Here is a 26,684-nt window from a genome sequence, read left to right as displayed (position 1 = left end):
AGCCTCTCTCTCACCACGCAGTTGACACCATTATATTTTCCCCTTTATTCATTACCAGACACCTTCGTCCTGTATTAACACACATTGTATAATCTCAGTATCCGGCTAATCTTGCCTTTTTCTCGTAATTTCACAACACAATACCAATTAGCTAGCCCTCCTTGCCGATCTAAAAGACACTAGTTCAGCGGTGTACTTCCACGCTGGTTACATCTGCCATGCACTTCTGTAAACATGCTACATGCTTTAGAAAAAACTGTTCCCTGCTAAAATTTATTCTCAAACAAGCTTTAGGTTGTACAGCCTTCTTAATGACAGATTCTGTATCTTGTTACAAAAATTGGAATACACAGTTACCTCTTGACATACATATATCCTCAACAACACCTAACATTTCCCTCTTTCCCATCTAATAAAAAGGAAATAAAATAATAAACAAACATCAGGGTTCAAACATGCGTCTTCCCTGAAACATGACATTACTCTATAAAAAGAAAACATACAGTAGCTCAGCCACAAAAGGACTGACATTTACATTTAAACTACAATAGGATCGAATTAGCCTTTTTTTTCTATCTAAGCATGCCTATAACTTTTAAGATAAACTTAAGTGGTGTCGTCTCAGCATTCTTCTTGGTCCCATGCCGCTACGTCTGCGTAAATTACGCCATTATTCCAACAAACTGCAAGGCGTCACAAAATACCCTGCTGGTCTTTTCTTCTTCATCGTCTTTGAGATATGGTGCTCTGCACACACCATTAAGTTGTTCCGAAACGATAAACGACGATTCGCACACGTTCTTCGCGATACCGGACGCGTACCGATCACAGTATTTGCATTATACGGATGCAAATTACATAGACGGGTTTGGAGATGTCGATAATAAATATCGTCTTAGTTATTGACAAATCCCGTGCCAAAACCGCACTCTGGCATACTGCAACATCATACGTGATCTTATGTATAGCAAAGGTAATTGCTTTGTTAACTGTACAACACACTTTCGTAATTACATTATATCACTTGCATTTAGGTTATGCATATTCTCATAAAATAACGTTTCATCTTTCACAATAAGTATGTCTACTTGGTTGATAAAAATCGTCACGATTAATGTTACTACCATATAACACTGGCTTAATGTAAGAAACACCGACCCGCGCGGTTTGCGACGTTAAAGCAGAATGAGCGTCCCGTATCCTGAAGCTGCTGCATTCACCAAACTTCCGGTATTAGTAGTACCATCGGAGATTTCACTGATGTGATGACGCCATGGCTCAGCCGTTCGCTCGGTAAAAACGCTGACTCAATAGAAATATATTTATTACTTTATTAGTTCCGAATTAAATACTGTAACTGTCTACAGGTAGTTTTTAATATAGGACTTACTTCTATGTCATATCAAAAACGTGGAGTATGGCTTTATAACAGATTGCCTAATTAAATCAAGAATAGTGCAGCACTGTAAATCTCGAAGTTGGTAAGTCTGACTTCGTTTGGTCTGTATATCCCTTCATTCCGCAATTTCGCTTCCAGGGCTGTGATTGGTCTCTTTTGATTCGGCCGCTCTCAAACACTCTCGTAAATTCCCCGATTGACTCATATAAATTACCCGAGCTGCTCCCTGTTACTATGGAAGGTAACAAGTTATTTCTGATGCCACGCGCTGCCGAGATCTTGCATTACGCAACTTCCTTATTGCACCAGAACTCTTTTCGTGTATTAAATGCACAATGTTACACCATATTACCTACTTTACTATTTAGGGCATATATGTTATGGCACAATACTAAGACATAGATATACAGGGTGTTAGGGGTATACGTGCAGATATTAAGCTAGTCGGCAAAGAAAAATACATCTCACAATATATGCTATGTACTTTTTACCTTGTCCTATTAGTTTGCCCATAACTGAGCCAAATATTTCAGGAGCTAATGTGTTTTGAACGGCCGTAGTAGGATACGCCGGTTACGTCATTCTGTCCACGCGTAGTGGAAGTACAGTAGCAGAGTATAGGGCTTGTTGAACCTGTTTCTTATCGCAGGCCAACACATGTTGTTGTGCACTTCCCCTAAAGGCTTGGCAAGTAGGAGATGTTGACTCACGTGCCTGGCCACTTGCTGTACTCGAAAACCGGTCTAGGGTAGTCTGTGTGAAAAGTACACAGAATTCTTACAGTGACGTCGAAGATCCGTACCACCACATGCATGCGAATCAAGTGTTGTGTAGTTGTGTGTGATTTATAAGACGTCATTGGCATTACTCAGTGATCCAAGCTGACAAAATTAAAGGAAATAGTTAATAAGTAATGAAAAATGAGCGCAAAATTTCTGTGACGTTATTGCGACACTCTACGATGAACTTCTGACAATAGACAATGCGAGTTGTCTATGCTTATTCATAAACTTTTCAGGTCAATGAAAGGACGGTGGGCACTGAAAGAAAAGACTATAAGTATTCAGTGAAATTGTTATTAATGAGACAAATTTCAAAAACCGTAGTTTCATCCATCGTGAACATTGCTCGAAGGAAAAAGAGCTACTGTGGAATTGCCGCCGGGCATTTGTAATAGAAGGCTTATTCTGCCTTTTCCTAATATGTTTACCCTCCAGGGTTGGTTTTCGCTGGGACTCAGCAAGGGATCCCACCTCTACCGCCTCAAGGGCAATGTCCTGGAGCGTGAGACATTGGGTCGGGGATACAACTGGGGAGAATGACCAGTACCTCGCCCAAGCGGCCCCACCTGCTAGGATGAACAGGGGCCTTGCGGGGGATGGGAAGGGATAGAAAAGGAAGAGGGAAGGAAGTGGCCGTGGCCTTAAGCTAGGTACTATCGCGGCATTTGCCTGGAGAAGTGGAAAACTACGGGAAACCACTTTCAGGATGGCTGAGGTGCGAATCAAACCACCTCTACTCATTTGACCTCCCGAGGCATAATGGGCCCCGTTCCAACTTTCGTACCACTTTTCAAATTTCGTGTCAGAGCTCGAAATCGAACCCGGGCCTTCGGGGGGTGGCAGCTAATCACACTAACCACTATACCACACAGGCGGACAGAAGGCTTATTACTGGACAGCATGTGCCGATAGGTAAAGTGATGACTGTAATGGATCCGCTTAATTAGAACTTCCGTAATCATAATATTACTACTACTACTACTACTACTACTACTACTACTAATAATAATAATAATAATAATAATAATAATAATAATAATAATGTCTTTACGTTCCACTAACTAATTTTCAAGGTTTTCGGAGACGCTGAAATGCCAGAATTTTTTACCGCAGTGTTTTTAGTGCAAGTAAATCTACAGACACGAGACTGGCTTATTTGAGCACCTTCAAATACCACCGAACTGAGCCGCCATCGAACCTGCCAAGATGGGATCAGAAGACCAGCGCTCTATCGTCCGAGCTACTCAGTCCGGCATTAGAGGTTAGAATAAGTTGGTCGTGTGGTTAGGGGCGCGCAGCTGTGAGTTTGCATTTTGGTGATAGTGGATTCGAACTCCGCTGTCGGCAGCCGGGAAGATGGTTTTCCGTAATTTCCCATTTTCACATCAGGGAAATACTGGGACTGTACCTTTATTAAGGCCTCGAACGCTTCCTTCCCACTTGTATCCCTTTTCTCTCCCATCGTCGCCGTAAGACCTACTTGTGTCGGTGCGACGTAAAACAATTTGTAAGTACATGTTTCGGTAATTCCGGAGACATATCCGCAATTATAAGATTAATAATAATTCGGACTTGTTAAAAGTTCAGTGTTTTCTGTAGTGTTTTCTGACAGATTACCAGCTACGGAGTTTGAGTGTGGCGTTTAACGTTTATTTTAGTAATAGTTACAGTAGTAATAATGGACTAACACAGTTTTTATTATAATATTGGTAGGTGGCTTTACGACGAATGCAAGCTGACAGGCGCGCGCTCCTAATCACACGGCCAACTCGCTCAGTAACAACAATAATAATAATAATAATAATAATAATAATAATAATAATAATAATAATAATAATAATAATATGTTTACGTGCCAATGGAGACGCGCGGTTTCGGAACTTTGCCCACGGGTATTCTTTAACGTGCCTGTAATTCTACCGATCAGAAGCGGACGTGTTTGAGCACCTTCAAATACCAGCGGACTGAGCCAGGATCGAGCCTGCTAAGTTCATGAAACCAGAGCTTGAACCGTCTGAGCCACTCAGCCTAGCAACGTTTATTTTGATACGTTTAATAGGCACTGCAAAAGCAGAATGCTTTAATTTACCATTAAACAAGTTCTTTTCATTTGGAAGCACGAAGAGGAGGTACGTTTAATTAATTTATTTTTATAACATGTCCCTTATTGATATAAAGCAAAACGTTCGATGTGCTTTGACAATTCAATTCTGATACTACTCACTTGGAAATCCTATCCCACGCATTCTTTCGTTTACGTAAGAAACTTTATTTACGTACACGTCAACACGGGGTGTTTCTGCATACGGCGAGTTGGTCTCCCAAGAATCAATGGCATTGAAATCACACTGTGGGAGAATATTTCACGTAAGCAGTTTGATAAATTCACTAGACCTGTCACGTGCCGGTTTGGTCGTGTGCTGTTCCTAGCGACGGGGGTGTGGTGGGACGGGTTCCCGCCCCTACATGAAACCACCGGACTAGAGGTATGAGCTGTCTGTCTGACCTTGACCTGAATAACAGCTGTCAGAGGGGCGAATTATCGTCCGTACTAGTACGCGAGTTACTTCGTAGTAGTACGAGGGCTATTTTTTTTTCAAGGTCCGATCGGTCGCGACAGTCAAACGCCCGCGAATATATGATGAACCGCTGCGCAGATGTGTTGCGCAACGTCGTTGTATTTGAATAATGCCAGTGTATGAATACCACGAATACCATGATATGCTGCTAGTGTATCGTGTGGCAGAACAGAACACGGGTCGCCCCCCATGAATCTATCGGAAAAGGCTTCCCAACAGACGGGTGCCGAATCCAGCAACGATACTTGCTGTACTGCAGCGTATTCGCGATGCAGGTTGTGTTACATCACGCTTTCAGAAGCGATGGCCTAAACGGCCACGCGTAATTCTAGACGCGGAAGAAGACATCCTGACAATGGAAATGAAATGGCGTATGGATATTAGTGCCGGGATATCCCAGGACGGGTTCGGCTCGCTAGGTGCATGTCTTTTGGTTTGACTCCCGTAGTTGACCTGTGCACCTTGATGATAATCAAATGAGGATGAAGACAACACATACACCCAGCCCCATGCCAGGAAAAATAACCATCATGGTTTAAATACCGACCCTGCCGGGAATCGAACCCGGGACCCCTGTAACCAAAGGCCAGCACGCTAACCGTTTTGCCATGGAGCCGGGCATCCTAACATTAGTAAACGATGATCCCGGGCGCCGTACGCGTAGTATAACACGTGCCGTTGGTGTACCAACTTGGACCATACGTAGGACACTGCATGAAGAACTAGTGCATCCTGACCATATTCAACGGGTGCAGTGTCTTTGAAAGCTGATTACCATTTTCTTACGAGTTGATGTACGTCGCCACGACACAGATAGATCTTACGGCGACGACGGGACAGGAAAGGGCTAGGATGGTGAAGAAGCAACCGTGGCCTTAATTAAGGAACAGCACCAGCATTTGCCTGGTGTGAACATGGCAAACCACGGAAAACCGTCTTTAGGGCTGCCGACAGAGGAGTTCGAACCCACTATATCCCACTGATGGGCTGTGGAACATCCCCATTCAGTAGGAGAAGGCAATTTCCAGCACCGGTTATGAATTAATACCTGGATGGGTGTAGTAGGAAGTCGGTTACGTGGACTAATCATCTTTTCATTAATGTTACCTTGCTCCTGTAGATACAGTACGTTACTTGAGCTTTCAGAGGACGTGTCGCTTCGACTACGCAGAACCACGTGGATTTTACACGATGGTGCAGACATTTCCTCAACGGTGGACAGGACGATGTGGAACTATCAATTGGCCAGCCAGGTCTCCAGACCTTATTCCAATTGACTTTAATGTCTGGAGGAACATGAAACACAAACTATATCGAACTGAAGTACCCACTTCGCACGACTTCCGTGAACGTATTGTTTAAGCAGCAGAGGATATTCTGAACAACCCTGGTGAAATGAAATGAAATGAAATGAAATGTCGTATGGCTTTTAGTGCCGCGATATCCCAGGACGAGTTCGGCTCGCCAGGTGCAGGTCTTTCCATTTGACTCTCGTAGGCGACCTGCGCGTCGTGATGAGGATGAAATGATGAAGACAACACATACACTCAGCCCCCGTGCCATTGGAATTAACCAGTTAAGGTTAAAATCCCTGTCCCGGCCGGGAATCGAACCCGGGACCCTCTGAACGGAAGGCCAGTACGCTGACCGTTCAGCCAACGAGTCGGACACAACCCTGGTGTCTTGGCTCGAATGCGTCGCAACTGGATTCGGAGAAGTGAAGCCTGCAGGGAAGCCCAGGGTGATCACTTTGAACAATTGCTACGAGTTTTACTTTGGTATGTCAGATGTTACGCCATTTGTGCAACGTAATGGCTTGGGAGTACAGTACAGTATCGTTATAGTATTTTGAGTCTCGATAGGTCGATATTCTCATAAATCCGAGCAGGGAAACTTATGTACCGGTAACAAAAATTATAATCGAGAGTTTCAGTGCGCGAGTGCGGAAGACGTGCTTGTTAAAACGCTAGACATTGACCTTGAACGCATTTCGGCAGTTGCTCAATCCTACACTGCATGTTGTTTTCTTTTTTTTTTTTTTGCTACTTGCTTTACGTCGCACCGACACAGATACGTCTTATGGCGACGATGGGACAGGATAGGGCTAGGAGTGGGAAGGAAGCGGCCGTGGCCTTAATTAAGGTACAGCCCCACCATTTGCCTGGTGTGAAAATGGGAAACCACGGAAAACCATTTTCAGGGCTGCCGACAGTGGGGTTCGAACCTACTATCTCCCGAATGGATACTGGCCGCATTTAAGTGACTGCGGCTATCGAGCTCGAGTTAAAACAGAAGACACTTTGCGTTTTTAAGGGCCGATGACCTTAAAACAGCAATCATCATCATCATTAACACGTATAAAAATTCAAAAAATGCTTGTTTTATATTCATCACTACTGAAATATGAAAAAAAAATCAATCAAATTAGTTATTTCATTGCCACACTCGTAGAGGGGTGGGTGGGCCGTCAGCTATACGTGTAGCTCTTGGGCCATGGAGTAAGGAAGTAGAGTTGTGAGGATGAAATAATTCAAGTTGGACGTATGTCTTGTACATACAATAAATTGAATTGAACATGTTAGTAAATACCTGAACGCACAGAGAGATAACCGCAGCAACAACACGGACCCCAGAGTAGGCCCGCAGAACACACCACTCAGGACAGAGACCCCCCCAAACACCCCGTTTATTGAGTAAATGTTCGTGGTACGATGTTGACATAGTACAATGTTGACATGCATACCTGGGTAAATAAATAAACAAACAAACAGATAGAAGTAGTTGGCCTTGAACTTGCTGTGCCGAGTGAGACGAGTTCTTAGTCCAGATATGTGAACAAAACAAGCACTGAGGTCATTGACCATGCTACACTTTTAAAGGCTACAGAGCAGATTAAAGGCGATCTATCACAAGGCCAAACTTAAACATGTAACAGAACGTAAGATGTAACTCTGTCACATGAGAAACGAAACACACCCGGGCTGGGGAAACAAACACAGATCTTGCAGCACTGTCTTGAAGCACAGGAGAGAAACATAGAAGTATACCGGCACACGACACAAAAGTTGAATTAAAGACGGAAAAAGTATTGTGTCACATGAAGCTAAACTAAATAATAAAAATAATAATATAAAAATAACAATAATATTAATAACAAAACATCAAATATGAATAACAAGTATACGACTTAAAAGGAGAGTAAAAAGAGGAATAAGAAGAAAGTATGAACAGGTGAATAATAATAATAATAATAATAATAATAATAATAATAATAATAATAATAATCATCATCATCATCATCATCATCAAACGAGAAAAAAGAGTAATAAGAAGAAGTTCAATATGAGTAGTAGCAATAATAATAAGACTGAATAATAATAATAATAATAATAATAATAATAATAATAATAATAATAATAATAATAATAATAATAATAATAATAATAATACCGGTAATGTTATTTGCTTTACGTCCCACTAACTACTCATACTGTTTCTGGAGGCGCTGTAATTTAGTCCCGCAGGAGTTATTTTTACGTGCCAGTAAATCTACCGACACGAGGCTGACGAGCTCCTTCGAATGCCACCGGACGGACCCAAGATCGAGCCTGCTAAGTTGGAAACAAGAAACCAGTGCTTTAAACGTCTGAGCAAGTCAGACTGGCCACTTTTATTTTGCTTTATTTTACCATTACACATATGCTTTTCGTTTGCAAGCACGAAATAATAATGTAATTTTTTACGTCCCAATAACTACTTTGGCGGGTTTTGGAGATGCCGAGGTGCTGGAATGTTGTACCGCAGGACTTTTTTTTATGCAAGTAAATCTACAGACACGAAACTGGCGTATTTCAGCACCTTCAAATACCCCCGAATTGAGCCTCCATCGAACCTGCCAAGATGGGATCAGAATACCAACGGTCTATCGTCCGAGGTACTCAGCCCGGCATTAGAGCTTGGAATACGTTGGTCGTGCGGTTAGGGGCGCGAAATTGTGAACTTTCATTGGGAAGATACTGGGTTCGAACTCCACTGTCGACAGCCCTGAAGATGGTTCTCCGTGGTTTCCCATTTTCACATCAGGAAAATGCTGGAGCTGAACCTCATTTAGGTCACGAACACTTCCTTCTCACTTCTACCCCTTTTCTGTCCCATCGTCGCCATAAGACCTATCTGTGTCGGTGCGACTTAAAGCCAATTTTGAAAATCATCATAAGTAGGATATTATACAACTGTCAAGATCCATAGTTATAAACGATGAGAAGTATTTTCTAGGCAGACATTATTGGCGAGTAGTCAATAATAATAATAATAATAATAATAATAATAATAATAATAATAATAATAATAATAATAATAATGGTATTTGCGTTACGTTTACGGTTTTCGGAGAGGATGAGGTGCCGGAATTTAGTCCCGCAGGGGTTCTATTTACGTGCCACTAAATCTACCGGCACGAGTGTGACGTATTTGAGCACATTCAAAAACTACCGGACTGGGCCAAGTTCGAACCTGCGAGGTTGGAGTCAAAAGGCCAGCACCTCAACCTTCTGAACCACACAGCCCGACAGGAGGCACGAAATGTAGGTACGTTTAATTTATTTATTTGTATAACATGTCCATTATTCGTTTGAAGTAAAACGTTGGCTGTGCTTGCCTAATTCAATTCAATCCCATGCTTGCTTTCGTTGGCGTAAAGACATAGGTTTTCAGGTCATTTCCATACTCACTAGACCACGGGGCTGACGACCACAGATATCCCAATCCCCTAAGTGACGTAACAGCAAATGAACCAGTATTAACGCTGACAATTCGATACAGCTCCAGGGTCCGAAACCGATAACTAGGGTTGTCTGACGGAAACTAAATACTAACAACAAAATGAGTCTGGCGAGAATGTAACGTAACATGGTGAACACCGGTAGCAGCCTTCAGCTGTTATCGTAGTTCAGTTGCTCGTAAACATAAAACCAGTTTGGCAAGTATATTACGTAACATCTCGTGGCATTACAAAGGCAGCGTTCAGCTGTTACAGTAGAACCTGTTTGGTACGGATGGCGCGTGACTTGCCTGTTGTCAACGGAAAGCTATTCATTCGCAGAACGAGGCATACTACCTATTCTAAAAACATCATATCACTTTGCTCTCGAAAATAACTTCCGCGGATTACTAAAAGTTTGATATATAGTGGTTTGTCACATCGTTCTCTATTGCTACAAGAAATATCTGCACGTATACACCTCACACCCTGTATATATGGTTTGTCAAAAAAGCCAATAAAACACGGTTTGTATAAGACATTTCTACTTGATTGCAATCTCTGGATATCTACAGGTGATATTGAATATTACAGTTAATTTAAGTTTTATAGGATTACTAGCTGATGTACCAGTACTTCGCTACGAAATTCTACATTGTATACGGCATTCTAGGTTAGGTAGTGTAGGCCTACACGTTGTGAGCAAGATTGTATTAAACTGCATAGCTCTTAAGGTTACTCTAGAAACGCGACGGGGAAGTCACCAAACACGTCTTTTCTCATAAGAAGACTGGGATAGGGAATTTTCAATGTAATGGTAGGCCCGCTTGCCAAACATGTCACAATCAGGTTGGGGAGTTTTCATTATAATGCCATACACTTATTCTCCACCTGCCTTTTTAGATTATCAGAAAGACTCTCTTAGTGTTTTTCCCAACTGAAATGGACATGGATCATTAAAATGACGTCAGAAGGAATGGCACGATTAAAAGCAGTGCTTTCATGTGAAATACTCGATCAAATGAGAGACCTCAGATTTTCTCACTTTTAACGAACAGTACTTCGCTGCCGATCTAACAGTTCAAAGTTCCAAAGATGGAATGAGCAGGCAACAGACATCCGTGAACACTTCTCGTTTTTTATTGACGGGGTGGGGGTTAAAATTGTGGAGAGCCCCAGGGCAAAACCTATGGTCGTTTACTTATCTGTTTCCTAGGAGTACCCGATGAGTCGGGAAATCTCAATTCACTACACTGGCGGGGGGAAAAGCTATATGACTTGGAGGCAATTTGGAATAATATGGATGTATTTTTAATACAAGTGAAGAGGAAGAAGCTTTACTTAAGAAGCGGCTATTTTCAGGGTTGAATTTTGAGTTATTTAGTGAATTGTGGTGCTATAATTTGGAATAGGTCTAAATTATCATTCTAGACCAGTTCATACTACTACTAAGAGAGCCTCTGCCTTAAGTGTTCACACTTCTCATTCAAAACAGCGCGTCGGAGTAGTTATCGAATAGCTGGAATACTATGATGAACCAGTGTGCTACGTACCAGCAGTATCAGGAAATGTAAGAACCAGAGGAGTGGCATGCTAAAGAAGAAAGTTATATAATTTTCCCGCCAATATTCATGCAGGCTGTTATACTCGGTACGCAGCAGTAATCCCATCTATCGGAGTTGAGAGTCAGTTTAAGAGACAAAAACATCACAACAAACAATGGTCAATGTAAGTTATTGTTGATCAATGTTACGCGCTTTCGATATTGTAGGCCTTCACATTTAATTTTCTTCCAACTCTGAAATACCACTCTTATCATAGTCGGTACGGTAAAACAGAATAAAACCTAAATGATCGGAAATTGTATTCTCTACAACTTTCGTTATGTAGTACTTTTCGATAGGACCAATAACATAGGTATTTAAAACTTAAATTTTAGGCGCCTTCCCCTAAACTACCATTTCATCCAGGTTTAATAAAATTGTTTATAGCTTAAACTGCAGTTTCTTATTCCTCGACTCTACATACCGATTTTCATTAAATTTTGTTTACCCATTTTCTCGTGGCTCGGCGTTGATATGGACTTAGCAACAAAAATACCAATTCAAGAATATCTCTGTTATCATAGCCGGTACGGTAAAACTTTATAAGACATAAATGATCGGAAATTTAGTTCTACATAACTTTAGTCGTGTAGTGTGTACCACTACGACCACGAATAATACAAATATTTGTGAATTAAGTTTTAGGCCTTTCTCTAAACTACCATTTCACTCAACGTGAATAAAATGATTTATAGCCTAGATTGTAGTGCCATATCCTCTGATTATATATACCGATTTTCAATAAATTACCTTCAGCCGTTTTCTCGTGATGATTTACAGACAGACAGACAGACAGACAGACAGACAGACAGACAGACAGACAGACAGACAGACAGAAATTACGGATAAGAGAAAAGTGCATTTCCTTGTTACTGTGGACATGACCGATACAGAAATACCATTATTTTCAAATTCTGAGCAATGTAGAGACAAAACTCCTATTTTATGTATATGGATTGTTAATATTTCCAATTGAAACAATTCATTATATGTTTCTTAGGTGTGCGGTTTCGTGGCTGAAAGGTACACCGGAGGGTCCCAAGTTCAATTCCAGGCCGTATCAGGGATTTTAATCGGGTCTGGTTACTTCCACTGACTTGGGTACTGGGTATTTGTGTATGTCCCAATACACTCCTCTTCATATTCACATAGCACACCACACTGCCTACCACTAGAGATACGAAACTAGCTCTTTGTGACTGCTTAATACTCGCCAAGCGGAGCGATACTCGTCACTTCGAACTTGTTCAAACCCATACCCGCACATACACGACTCGCCTGTCTCCGCACTTGCCCTGTTTGCGTACACTCGCCAGATGTCAACCAGTTTGGACTGGTATTGTACTCGTGTGCTCACAGCGTGCGTAGAATTTATAATATTAAAAATTGAAAGATCACTCTCGGTGCCTCAAATTTAATGACAGCGCAATTAACTCACTGGAAAAAGCACGTTAAAACACACATACTGCAAAATAAACCCTGTATGATACCACACATACTCGCTACGCTCAGCACTCAATAACAGACTGAACACAACAGACGGCTGTTGACATAATATCGGTACCAACCACTAAATAAGTCATAATTGCGGAACGTGAGTACTGTTTGCCGACATAATAATTTTTCTGTTGACGGAACTCGTTAAATTTGATATATCCTGGGTAACAAACCGAATCTGGGACTTTCTGCGCCCGGAAGATTTTGATCCGGAACTCTGGAAACATTTCTGAGATTCTGGAAAGTAATGTTGGCTACCGAATGCATGATTCGAAGCAATGTATCGATTCATTCAAATGTCCGAGTGAATCGATTCACAGGAACGGCGAGCTCACGGCACACGATTCCGCTCACTCCGAGCGGACAGTGCTGAGTGGCGCACTCACGACTCTTTACCGAGACACTGGACGCAGGCGGGGAGCCGAGCTTCCGCTGCAGCGAGACAGTGAATCATGGCACACCGAAAGAATCGTGCGCTAGCACAGCTCAGTGAGACACAAGATACACACGGCTCCTTATCAGCACACTGGACACTGGCAGAGAGCCGAGCTTCCGCTGCAGCGAGACATACAGTGAGCCATAGCACACCTAAAGAATCGTACGCAGTCAGGGATCAGTGAGACACAACACACACACGGTTCATTATCGGTACAATGGACATTGGCGGGGAGCCGAATTTCCTCTGAAGCAATACATACAGAGCCATGGTATACTGAAAGAATCGTATGCCATAATGGATTCTCGAGCTCAGCTCAAATGAAAATAATACCCACTTGCATTCACTGTCCTCTTCTTAAGGGAGGTTTAAATAATAGATGGATTTATTTGCAGTGAGAGGTAGTCAGAACATAATTCTAAAGTAGACAGTAAGTAGGTAGGCTATTAGGTTATACTATTTATTAGTTTATTGAATCTTGGTATTATAACAGTTGACATTTGACAATTAATTAAACTCGACTATAGCCTGCCCTATGACTATGAGTCATGCTCATGACCACTCAAAAGTACCTGTTTTATATTGGGAAGAACGGCTCAGTATTCTCTCAGTTCGTGTGTCGCATCGTTGCACAAGACTTCAAACATATGTGGACAGTAAGTGAGCCGACTGACGCAATAACTTAACCAACAGTATGTTGAATCAGAAAACCAGCGGGCTACTGTACATCTTGAGCAGCCTATACAAAATATGACGATTTAAAAATCCTCTGCTGATAGAAAAATACATATTTTCAAAAATGACTGAGCAAGCTGGAAGTGAGGTTAGTAACGCGTAGTTATGCGCTTGCACTCGGGGGATGGATTCGAATCCTACCGTCGGCAGCCGTTAAAATGGTTTTCCGTAGTTTCCCCATTTTCACACCAGGAAATGCTGGGACTGTACCTTAATTACGGCCATGGCTGCTACCTTCCTAATCCCAGACCTTTCCCAACCAGCGTCGCCCAAAACCTTCGATGTATTAGAGTGACTAGCATGTTTTTTCTAAGAAAGGAGTTCATAGTATGAAAATAAGATGGCAGCAGCGAGCACAGAATGCTGTTGAAGCTGTCTTACCAGTAGGCCTACATACTACACAGATGTAGTAGGAGCGGTGACTCTAATGTGCCGTGAATCGGATCACTGTATCGATTCAGTAACGTGAACGGAATCAAATGAATCGATTCAGTAAAATGAATCGAATGTCGCATCACTACTGGAAATTCCCGTAAAGTTCGGGATGGATGACAATCCTCGCATTAGGTTGCATGATCCGGTAGCCATTCTGTCGTACCATGACGGCCAGGCATTCCTTTAGAGTGAAATATACCTAATCTTTCGAATTACCCTGCATTAGGTGTGTCACCGGGAAGACAGAGAATTCCCTTGATAGTGCAGTATTTCTGCTTAATTTCAAGCGATGTTGATTTAATTGACCATTTTGGAATGGGTACACCAACATTGGCCAAATATAATTATTGAGAACTGTTACTTTGTGTTCTGACTTGATTGAGCAACTCAACGATTAAATTTGAAGTTTGCGTACTATGTTCTGAATTACTGAACTAGGGTCAAACTTCAGTCCTTCAGGTAAATTAGAAAACTAGAAAATAACCTCCAAACATTCAATAGTTTGCTTTCTGCAAATACTTTTAATATTCATTTTACCCAATCCTTTTGTGTCCTTTTGCATTCGATATAACACTGTCGCTCTTGTGACATGATGCTGCGTACATATTTCTTATGAAATTTAATTTGAAAAAGGATCGTTCAGCTGAAGCAACTATTACAGGTAGGTAAAGAAATAAAATGGAAGCATTAAAAATATCTGAGATGCTAAAGCATAATTTTCAATTATAACGTGTGTGCGAGTTCTCTTAGAGATTATTTCTTTCTTATCTTATTTTTAATGCAGACGTGAAACATCGTAACTGAAGTGCGAAGTCCTCCGTTAAATCGTCAGTATATTGCATTCGTAAATATTGTACTTTACTGTTCAATACCTGGAAAAAATATGGAGTTAAGCATAATAAACAGGTCTTTCGAACATTTCAGAGAATTGAAAATACTGCAAACTCCCAACTATCCGGGTGCGGATTATTTGGTTTGTGGATTATCCGTGCACCCTCGAGGTGTATTGTATTATTATGTTTATTTTATTTCATTTATTTTTGTTACGTCATTTTGAATATGTGTGAACCGAGCTCGATAGCTACAGTCGCTTAAGTGCGGCGAGTATCCAGTATTCGGGAGATAGTGGGTTCGAACCCCGCTGTCGGCAGCCCTAAAGATGATTTTCCGTGGTTTCCCATTTTCACACCAGGCAAACGGCCGCTTCCTTCCCAGTCCTAGCCCTTTCCGGTCCCATCGTCGCTATAAGACCTATCTGTGTCGGTGTGACGTAAAGCCACTAGCAAAAGCAGAATATGTGTGACCTGAGCGCTTGAAATTCGAGAACGCTCTCGACTGCAACTGTGCTCGCGGCACACTTTGTTAGAGAACTAAACACTAAATAGGGTAGTGTATAGCAGACCTTTGTTGGTGTTCTGTGATATCAGTTATGGCTACGAAGTGAAGGAAAGTGCTTTTAACTTAGAAACAACAGCTAGAATTAATTGTAAAGTTCGAGAAAGGAGAACCAGTAAAGAAATTAGCGAATGATTATGGAATTGGTGTTCAGACAGTTAGAGACATTAAAAGTAGCAAACAGAAATTCGTAGAATTCACAAGAAATTGTAGCTGTGAACCAGGAATTTGTTACACTGCGGAGCATTCGTATGGCAAAGAACTTACACGAATCTCGAAAGCAAAATAACATTACGATTAATTTTCGCCAAACGACAAAAACTGACGTTATTGCATACTTTTTCTACTTCAATTGTTCTACCAACAATAGACGTTGTAAGTAATGTTTATATTGGCCTACTTTATTGATAAAAGTGGTTATTGAATGGGTTAATCGTTTGACATTATTGCATTTTCAAACAGTATTGTCTGTTCTGCATTATTAAAAATTTAGTTCGCATTAAAATGAACAAAAACGTATTATTCTTATTTTCAATTGCCCGCATGAATTTCTCCGATGATTAGCCCGGAAAATCGAGAGTATGCCGCAATGTGAGTTTGATGAACAGTTGTATCCAATGTTATATTAAATACATTTATTTGATAACGCTGTTCAGGTTCTGATAAACATTCATCCTGGACTAATTCACCGAAATGCGTTTTTATTTTCTGAATTCTGTTGTTTACAAATTTGGTAGCCACTTCCTATTGTTTTGCAAGAGAAATGATGGTGGAGATGAGTGTTCTAAGGGTAAGTACAATTGAGCAACTATCCTCTAATAACACCAATCAGAAGGAAAATGGAAGAGATCTGATACTTCGAGAAATTAACGTATCGGCTAAAGAAAGGGAAGGGTCACGAATGGCGTAAAAATTAAAGAATCTCTAGGCCTCGTAAAGCTAATATCGTCGAGGTCTAAAAATAAAAAGAGTCGCCACCACCACCCACAGGGGGAAAGAGAAATGGTGGATAAAAATGCATCTTGAATATTACTCCTATAATCTGTTAGCAAGCTAGCAACAGTTCCCATGATGCCCGGTGAACAAACTTCCAATGTTTAGGAGTGCACGAACGCGTTAAAAATTCAATTGTTTCCATTTATGTTAATAGAATTTGCTTCGTTGGGATTATTCACATTCTTGGACCCTAACACAATTGCAGATAGACCTTATAATATCTTACTACTCATGCATCGGATATTTTATTAATTCAAATCTTGATGCCCAATAATCAGTACAACAATGTTTGTGATGAACAATAAACCAATGACAATATTTCCCATCACTTCTTACTTTTGACTCATAACTGTAAAAAAGCCTTTTTTTTGTGCAGGTGGAAAAGGGTCATTTTAAAAAACAAATCCAAATTATATACTGCGCTTCCCAGTCCTATGACGCACTATTTCCAATAACTAGGGCCTGCAGTGAGAGTGTATGAACTCATTCCATCAGGATATACCTCTACTCAGCTCCGGTTGGTGAGAGAACGAGCCTGTTGCTAGGGCGGAAAGAAACAGACTCATAAATGAACGAGCCTGGACAGACTCGAACTACACTCATTGCTACTTAGTTGAAATGGGCAATATTTGAACAAGGAGCAGTGTGAGGAAACCTAATTTCGAGATTCGATAACATGCTCGGTTTACCAAACCTCTGAGTTGTCCAGTCACTCAATGAGTGGTCAAACTGCAAGTTGTTGATTTGTTTTTTCACCTATGCGCGTTACGAGTCTGGACAGCTTAGTAGATTCACTTCAACAGTTAGGTTGAGAGCCATTTTGAGTTTCGTCCTTCAAAACACTCATTGAACCAAGTGCTCAGTCAGGAAGCTCTGAACGAGTCTAGACGTCGTTTTGCACAGCAAGCGGGCGGGAAGAAATGTGATAGTGGACAGTGCTCAATGTAGGATGTTCGAGTCCCATATAAGAATTCCTTTTAGCAGCCAGTTGCCTGGGCTGTGGTAAGGTTACATACATGATAGCTTCCAAGTACTCATTTGTTTATTTGACCCTGTAAAAGACCGTATGTATAGTTGCATTGGGTATGGTGCTGGGTTGGACAGATGATGGTCTGTGGCAAGTATAGGCTGGTCAAGGGTCGCAGTAGCTCACATGGCTAACGCGCGGGAGGATCTGTGATAGTTGTCAGTGCTCGAGGGTTACAAGTTCAGTTGCCTGGGATGTGGCAAGGTTGTACACTTAATACCGGTATTTTTCATAGACTGATTTGTTTGTTTGTTTGTTTTTGTTTGTTTGTTTGTTTGTTTGGCCCTGAAAAGGTCCGTTGGTATAGAGCTGGGTTGCTAGAGGCTAGGAAACATGTGCCAGGATTTCAGTTATCCACGTCGTTTAACGCAGCATCTGCTCGGACTGTCGACCTCCGTCGTGGATAAAGAGCTGCGTCCGATGTTGTAAGGACCGTTTGGCCCGTTGCAACATCTTTGGCGAAGCGGATCGACATGCCTCAGTGATGTGCTGTCTAAAGTGACAAGGACTGGCAGGTTCCTGTGCAAACACCAGTTGTTTTACATGGCTCCACATACAAAAATTCAGGGGCGTAAGATCGGGCGATCTGGCAGGCCAGGGGACAGGTCCTCCTCTTCCTATCCATTTATCGGGATACATCGCATGGAGACGGTTCCGGACGACCACCGCCGCGTGCGGTGGAGCTCCGTCATGTTGAAACCACGTCCTGCAGCGGTCAAGGAGTGGCACATGTTCCAAAACGGTGGTAGTTCATCTTGGAGAAACCGCCGATAACGTTGGCTGGTCAGATGACTCTCGAAGAAATGGGGACTCATGACCCATGATTCCATACCATACATTCACGCCCATCTGTACATGAAAAGCTGTCTGTCGCACGCAATGGGGATCATCCACGGTCTAGTAATGCATATTATGGCGATTAATGGTTCCATTGTTGTGGAATTGTGCTTCGTCCGTAAATAAGAGAATCGCTAGAAAAGAAGGATCAGTGTCCACATGCTGTAGGATCCATTGAAAGAACGTCACCCGAGCATAGAAATCATGACCATCGATTCATTTTACTGAATCGATTTATTTGATTCCGTTCGCGTTACTGAATCGATACAGTGATCCAATTCACGGTACATTAGAGTCACCGCTCCTACTGCATCTGTGTAGCATCTAATGGTAAGGCAGCAGCATTAGCATTCATTGTTCGCTGCTGCCATCTGGTCTTCATACTATGAACTTCTTTCTTAGAAAAAAAATGCTAGTCACTCTAATACATCGAAGGTTTCCGGCGACGCAGGATGGGAAAGGTCCTGGATTTGGAAGGTAGCAGCCATGGCCTTAATTAAGGTACAGTCCCAGGATCTCCTGGTGTAAAAATGGGGAAACTACGGAAAACAATCTTAACGGCTGCCTACGGTGGGATTCGAACCCACCATTCCCCGAATGCAAGCGCATAGCTACGTGATACTAACCGCACGTCCAACTCGCTAAGTCATTTTTGAAAATATGTACTTTTCTATCAGCTGAGTTTTAAATCGTCATATTTTGTATAGGCTACCCGAGATGTACCGTAGCCCACTGTTTTTCTGATTCAACATACTGTTGGTTGAGTTATTGAGTCAGTCGGCTCACTTACTATCCACATATTACTGAAGTCTTGTGCAACGATGTGACATATGAACTGAGAGAATACTGAGCCGTTCTTCCCAATATAAAACAGGTACTTTTGAGTGGTCATGAGCATGACTTATAGTCATAGGGCAGTCTAGAGTCGAGTTTAATTAATTGTCAAATGTCAACTAAGTTATAATACTAAGATTCATTAAACTAATAGATAGTATAACCTAATAGCCTACCTACTTACTAGTTACTTTAGAATTATGTTTTGACTACTTTTTTAACACTGCAAATAAATCCATCTGTTATTTAAACCTCCCTGTAAGAAGAGGACAGTGAATGCAAGTGGGTATCATTTTCAAATGAGCTGAGCTTGGGAGTCCATTTAGCGTACGATTCTTTCAGTGTACCATGGCTCTGTATATATTGCTTCAGAGGAAACGCGGCTGTCCACCAGTGTCCACTGTCCAGTGTGTCGATAAGGAGCCGTGTGTATCTTGTGTCTCACTGAGCCGTGCTCGTTCACGATTCTTTAGGTGTGCCATGGCTCACTGTATGTCTCGCTGCAGCGGAAGCTCGGCTCTCCGCCACCCGCCAGTGTCCAGTGTGCCGATAAGGAGCCTTGTGTATCTTGTCTCTCACTGAGCCCCGCTCGTTCACGATTCTTTCGATGTGCCATGATTCACTGTCTCGCTGCTGCGGAAGCTCGGCTCCCCGTCAACGTCCAGTGAGTGCGCCACTCAGCACTGTCCGCTGGGAGTAAGCTGAATCGTGTGCCGTGAGCTCGCCGTTCCTGTGAATCGATTCACTCAGACACTTGAATGAATCGATACACTGCTTCGAATCATGCATTCAGTAGCCAACACTACTAGTATGAGGGTTACGCCGGATAGATTCAAACACATCCTTTTAATTGCCAACAGATGTCACGGGATGATCTCGATCAGGCCGTGTCCTTTCCAGAGATGCAATATCCCACAAGCGTCTTTCCACACTCCGAAATGCCATGCCCTCCAGTTGTCGTGTATCCGGATAGCTTTCTTGGTACAGGCATTGTGCCTGGTACGCATTCTGACTAGCTTCTCCATAGATAAGTAACATATCCACATACTCGTCGCTGGAATACATTTCGAGGCAGTGAATAAACTTTGTGTTGTGAATTGCTTTGATGGAGGGGAGTTCGCGCAGCTACATACTTATCTGCCATCGCATGTTGTCACCGTTTCAATGGGGCATACTTTGCCCTACCTGCGATCTACGAAGCTTGGGTCATGTACGACGTAGTTAACTGGCCACAGACCATAATCTCCTCATCCTCGTCAAATGCAGCACCATAACCAATGCAACTATACATACGGTACTTCACAAGGTCAAATAAACAAAACAGTCCTTGGAAGTTATCAAGTATGCAACCTTAACACATACAAGGCAACAGGCTGTAAAAACAAAAAAAAAATCGTATGTAGGATTCAAACCTTCTACCTCAAACACTGTCCACTATCACATATCTGCCCGTCCTCTTGCCATGTGAGCTACTGCCGACACTCGATCTACGGCGCCCACTTCCCAGCCTATACAGTACCGTGCTCCCGGTCTGTGCTGCCATCTGCTGCTTTAAAGAACGTGTTCTGCGTATTTGTACTCGTCTGACGGGTTCATTCGAGGTACCCACAATGAATTAATAGTGGAGCTCACGGTTCCTGCTGTCTTCTCGTTATATTACCCCGGTTTAAGGAGGGGGGACCGATGTATTTCAGATTTGTAGTAAATGTGAAGGGATGGATAAAACTGGATCGCAAGGGGCTGGTGGACCACCTAGTACAGTAGACCCTGAGTAAATAGGTCAGATGACGACAAATTACAATGCCTGCACACGCTAGCTGAAGCCATACGATTATTATTATTATTATTATTATTATTATTATTATTATTATTATTATTATTATTATTATTATTATGCAATATTTTCAAGATGAGTTCTTAAAATCTCAATTGTGATGTGAAAATTAATGTCTGGGCGAGTTATTAGATACTGGCCCAGGGACCCGACCATCAAATGCATTTAGTGCTTCATTGTACGAGATTAGAACAAAGCCGTATTTATTTTTACAGCCCTTCCAGAGCTACCGTAGCAGAATTGCCGGGCTGTCAGTATTGACAGTCACACATCAGACTCATTCGAACGCCACAAATGTCACGATTAAATCAGATTACTGGTTGGGATAGCCCAGTAGATAACGTTAGGGCAGATTAAATCAAATGTATCATCATCCATGGATGTGCTTACATATTTTACTATCAGTTATATCTCGTTGTTGGCAAAAATATATCAGTGACTGGCAAGAAATATTTTGATGTGTTACTGTTCGTTTATGTGCGGCTATCGTGGTTTTCAAAATCAACATTTATCGTAAATGATCGTTGACCTAAAGCAGAACTGTTTTATACTTAGTTTGGAGGGACATGAGGAGTATAAAATAGGACGATCGCATCATTTTAAATGTATATCGTGCTATGAAATCTGAAAATCTGAAAGGACACAAGTTCCATGTAAAACAAACAAACAAATAAAAAGAAATAAATTAGGATTGTCGTGCACTTACCAGGTTCGCAGCAGACGTTGAAAATATTTACCACGGAGTTCCAAGCACTTAATATTAAAAAATATCGCCAATACTTCACTACGCACTGAGGCCACAACATTTGTTGCGGCTACCTTTAATTCCTCAATTGTTCTGGAAATAGAATGATAAATTGAGGACTTGGCAGCACCCCAGAAAAAAGTACTACGTGGTGGAAAGAGCCCTCGTGAAATTATTCGTTCCCCGAAAATATCACTTAAAAATCGCATGAGTCCGCCTCTGTGGTGTAGTGGTTAGTGTGATTAGCTGCCACCCCTGGAGGCCCGGGTTCGATTCCCGGCTCTGCCACGAAATTTGAAAAGTGGTACGAGGGCTGGGGCGGGGTCCACTCAGCCTCGAGAGGTCAACTGAGTAGAGCGGGGTTCGAGTCCCACCTCAGCCATCCTGGAAGTGGTTTTCCGTGGTTTCCCACTTCTTCTCTAGACAAATGCCGGGATGGTACCTAACATAAGGCCATGGCCGCTTCCTTCCCTTTTCCTTGTCTATCCCTTCCAAACTTCCCATCCCCCACAAGGCCCCTGTTCAGCATAGCAGGTGAGGCCGCCTGGACGAGGTACTGGTCATCCTCGCCAGTTGTATCCCCTGACCAAGTGTCTGAAGCTCCAGGACACTTCCCTTGAGGCGGGAGAAGTGAGATCCCTCGCTGTGTCCGAGGGAAAAACTGACGTTGGAGGGTAAAACGATGAAGAAAATGAAGAAGAAAAAACTGCATGGAGGGTTTGGAGATATGAACTGTGGCTTCATCTTGTTGGAAGATTTGGCCCATAATTTCTGTTTTAATCAATTCCGCAATGAATCGGGACTACGTGGTGGAAAGAGCCCCCGTGAAATTATTCGTTCCCCGAATATATCACTTAAAAATCGCATGGGTCCGCCTCTGTGGTGTAGTGGTTAGTGTGATTAGCTGCCACCCCCGGAGGCATTACAGTAAACTGCTGAATCTACCATGCTTTAAAAAAATATCGTCTCAATAACTCGTGAACGTGAGAATGCAATCTATACGTCAATCTCATCAGAATGAAGTTATGTTTCACGAATTGTATATGAATTTTCGGATCTCCAGAGTCGGGTATTTGGACTGTTTGTGTAACCAGCTTAATCGGCAAAAGATATTCTGTCTAACTCTTCCTTTCCATGAAGATTAACAAATCGCTGAAACCACTCGCAATAAAATATCCTCTTTGCGTCCGCTAAATTTAACTCCTGAACGACAGAAAAGTTATACGGATAAAGAGTTAGCTTCTTTCTTACTGGTCTATGCGCTGTGAAAGGTACTCCAGTCTACTGTACCATTTTCTGTATGAATTTTGGTGGACGGTTAAGGGGTCTGTCGTAAATATCGAAAAGTACCTCTTCCGTTAAAATGGATGGTCTACTTCTCTTCGGAGCATCGAATACGGCACAGAAGTAACGAAATTTACTTACTCAATCTCGCACAGTATCACGATGCGGTAGAACTGCGTCGGGAAACCGTTCGCGAAATTTTCTTTTCACTGCGTCCGTATATTTGTTTCGCAGAAAACCCACTCCACTAAAAGCGTACGCTCCTTTGTAGTAGACATCTTCTCACACGCTACTGACCATCTCCCCCAACCATTAACTTAATAGCATTGCATCCCTTTCGGTTTGGCTAGAGCTTGCCAACATACGCAGTATCACAGCCTGCCAAGTTCACTGCGGAAACTCATTTCTAACGCACTATAATTAGGATAGGCCCAAGTGCAGTTTAGAATTTTAGTGTACCTCTTTTATTAGATATCCTCTTGCTTCATTGTTGTATAATCCTTGTGTAGTCCTTTTGATATTTCAACATTTAATGACAGTTTTCAATAATAATAATAATAAGAATAAGAATAATAATAATAATAATAATAATAATAATAATTGTAACGATAGTACAGCCTCTCCCTATTTGCAGAAAAACCCTTAAACGCTTGAAAGTAGTGAAATCTCACGGAGACAAGCTGAACTCTACTACCTCCAGAAGATGTTACTACTGTTGTGCTTGTTGTTTTAAGGGGCCTAACATTGAAGGTCATCGGCCCGTACTTTGTGCTTTTTAAGTTGAGTATTATTTCTAAATTAGGTGGTCCAGCCTGGGCGATTGTCTTTTGTTTCTAAGGTGCAACTGCTGTCATTTTCAACCAATCAGATTACTGCATTGTAATATCATTATCAACCAGTCAGACTACTGACTAATTATGTCATTTTCTACCAAATCGCATCCATCCCGTTCCTTTATATAGAGCGAGTTTGAGCTTAATATGGCTGTCTTGATCTGAAATTCGGGAGTGCAACATAAAGTGAGGTCTCCTTCTGGGAGACGGTGGATAAGGCTGGGGTAGCGGCAAGTTAGCGGCAGCTAGGTAAGGCAGAATCTTTCCTAAAATGAAACTTTTATATGTGTGGCGGAGGGAAAATATTAGCATTTCAGTTAGAACGTGTTGCATTTAATTTTAATGTAGGGTTCTAAGTTAATTATGTAGGTTTTCTAGGCTTTTTACGGACCGTATGAGAACTATGCAAACTTTAAGAACCTACCAGTTTGTACCCTCGTTTCCTTTATTCACTTTGCTCTCTGGAGGCTAAGTTTTCCTAATTTAAATTTCTATCCTGCATTTCGAACTTCAACTTCTTTCCTGTCTTAGTCATCTGGCAGTATGGCTTATCTCTGTGTCAACGGGCCTTCTGCCGCAGTGAGTTTTATTGTCGATTCCTGCCACGGGATTACTTGAGGTGTTCAGCATCCCTTCCATTTTGTTCTCATCCTTTCAATTAACCTTTATTTTCCACTTCTTGGTCGTATAGTATGAGCTTCGGCTCCTGTATTCTGGATCTTTCGATCCGTTGTTTGGTATGAAATGAGGGAACTTTTAGGAATAAGAAGAGGTGTTCTACTGTGAATTCGTAAATGTAAATTAAAATATCTGATATGAATGCATGGCACATTAGGCCGTTGTAAAATATAAAGTGTAAATTGAGGTTCAGGGTTCGAGACCTTTCTGACATGTAACTTTGAATTTGAGGATTTGATTCCCCTCACGATATCTTTGTTGTCGAGCTCCTGCTTCTTTCTCTTTTGAACAAAGTAAGGTTATGTATTCCCTCTGCTGGGCTAGTGCCTTACTGATCTCATTAATACCGAAGATACGACGTACTTGTAAGACCTTTAGGTCGAAGGAAATGGGAGCTTCTCCTTCCCAATTTTTATACTGAGTTTCTCAGCTTAATCGTTATTAATTGTTATCTCTTTCAAGATTTATCTCAAGTTGTAAACTCAACGTTGTTGTTGCTTGAAAAATCATCTACCAAACACTTAAAAGAAAAGTTTTTCAGTAAATATACCTTTTCAAAATTTAATGTTTTGGGTATGGTTTGTCCAGCTATTTAACCCTCACGTTTCTTTCCCATTCTAACCCACTGAAATGTATTATTAGTAATAACAATAATGATAATGATGATAATAATAATGATAATGAATAATATGTCTATATATATAATGATTTATTTAGCATAACTACAAATTTCTATAGCTAGTTGTTTTTCTCTTGTATTATTTTATCTGTTTTCCGATCATTTTATAATTAGGATATACCTAAGTAGAATTGTAGCGTAGTTATTTTATCAGTTAGTATCTTGGCATCAACAAGGTACGGCAAGCAGGAAAGCAGGGATTGTTATCAGTGTGATACTGTACAGGAGGGATATGAAGGATACTGACTGGAGGTTGATGCGGGATTTAAATGAGACTATGAAGTGTGTATGCGGGGAATTGGGAGTGAGATTTGTAGATCCTAATGGATGGGTAGCATATAGAGATCTACGCTCGGACGGTTTTCACTTGAACTTCAATGGTACACATAAGTTACGGGGTTTGGTTTAGAACAGCTACAGGGAGGTATATTCAGGGAAACGGGGTGGATTAGCGTGTTGACAGTATAGGAAAGCATGAAGTCAAGTAAGGATGACATAAAATTCTTAGTGTTAAATTGTAGAAGTATTTTAAAGAATAATAATATTAACATTATTGGCTTTACGTCCCACTAACTACTTTTACTGTTTTCGGAGACGCCGAAGTGCCGGAATTTAGTCCCGAGGCTGACGTACTTGAGCACCTTCAAATACCACCAGACTGAGCCAGGATTGAACCTGCCAAGTTGTTGTTAACACAAAAACTGTCTTTAAATCACGACACATCGGCAGGAACATTTTAAGCGGTGATTTGCAGTGTATTGTAAGTGTGGACTGGAATCATTGGTGACCCAATTAGATCTCACGTATCACCCAGGTACAAGTTACTGACCATTTCTTCGAGAGGAACTACCATTGTTCCTTGAGAACTACTGTTGCAAGTAAGAGTGAACATGCACTTTCTCCATAATGGTGAGCCGCACTGATTGTTCTAAACAGCAGTGGATTGGACTAAAATGAAATATTTGTTGGCCGACTTGATCTTCTAGGTGTTTATTGGGCCATATCAAGATCTGGGTGTACACAAGCGAAATTGACATGCTTGAACGACATATCTTTGTTTGCTGGAGTGGGATACTTACAGGCTGATTCACAAGTTCTTAAACGTGTGGTCCACAGTTCGGCGCTATGAACCATGTACGTGAGCAAATAGTGGCACATCGAATATCGAATTACACTACAGTCATCTGTTTCAATTTTCAATGTCACTCCCTACCTGTGCTATAGTTGTTTGTGTGAAGTCTCGGCACGTGCCAGAAAGATTCTGTTTTCTTCAGTTCTCGACCAAAATAAGCATAATAAATGAGTCATTCCTTTTC

The 26,684-nt window shown here is 41.6% G+C and overlaps 1 protein-coding gene across 1 annotated transcript in view; it reads right to left on the bottom strand.

Annotated features, from left to right (window-relative positions):
* nAChRbeta2 (nicotinic acetylcholine receptor beta2) overlaps positions 1-26,684 on the bottom strand; it is a 483,898-nt gene that overhangs the window by 87,578 nt on the left and 369,636 nt on the right. The window lies entirely within an intron of this gene.

The sequence above is a fragment of the Anabrus simplex genome, chromosome 1 (assembly GCF_040414725.1).
Source record: "Anabrus simplex isolate iqAnaSimp1 chromosome 1, ASM4041472v1, whole genome shotgun sequence".
NCBI classification, from domain to species: domain Eukaryota; kingdom Metazoa; phylum Arthropoda; class Insecta; order Orthoptera; family Tettigoniidae; genus Anabrus; species Anabrus simplex.
The sequence above is the reverse complement of the archived record's forward strand: the minus strand, read 5'-3'. Positions and strand labels throughout refer to the sequence as shown.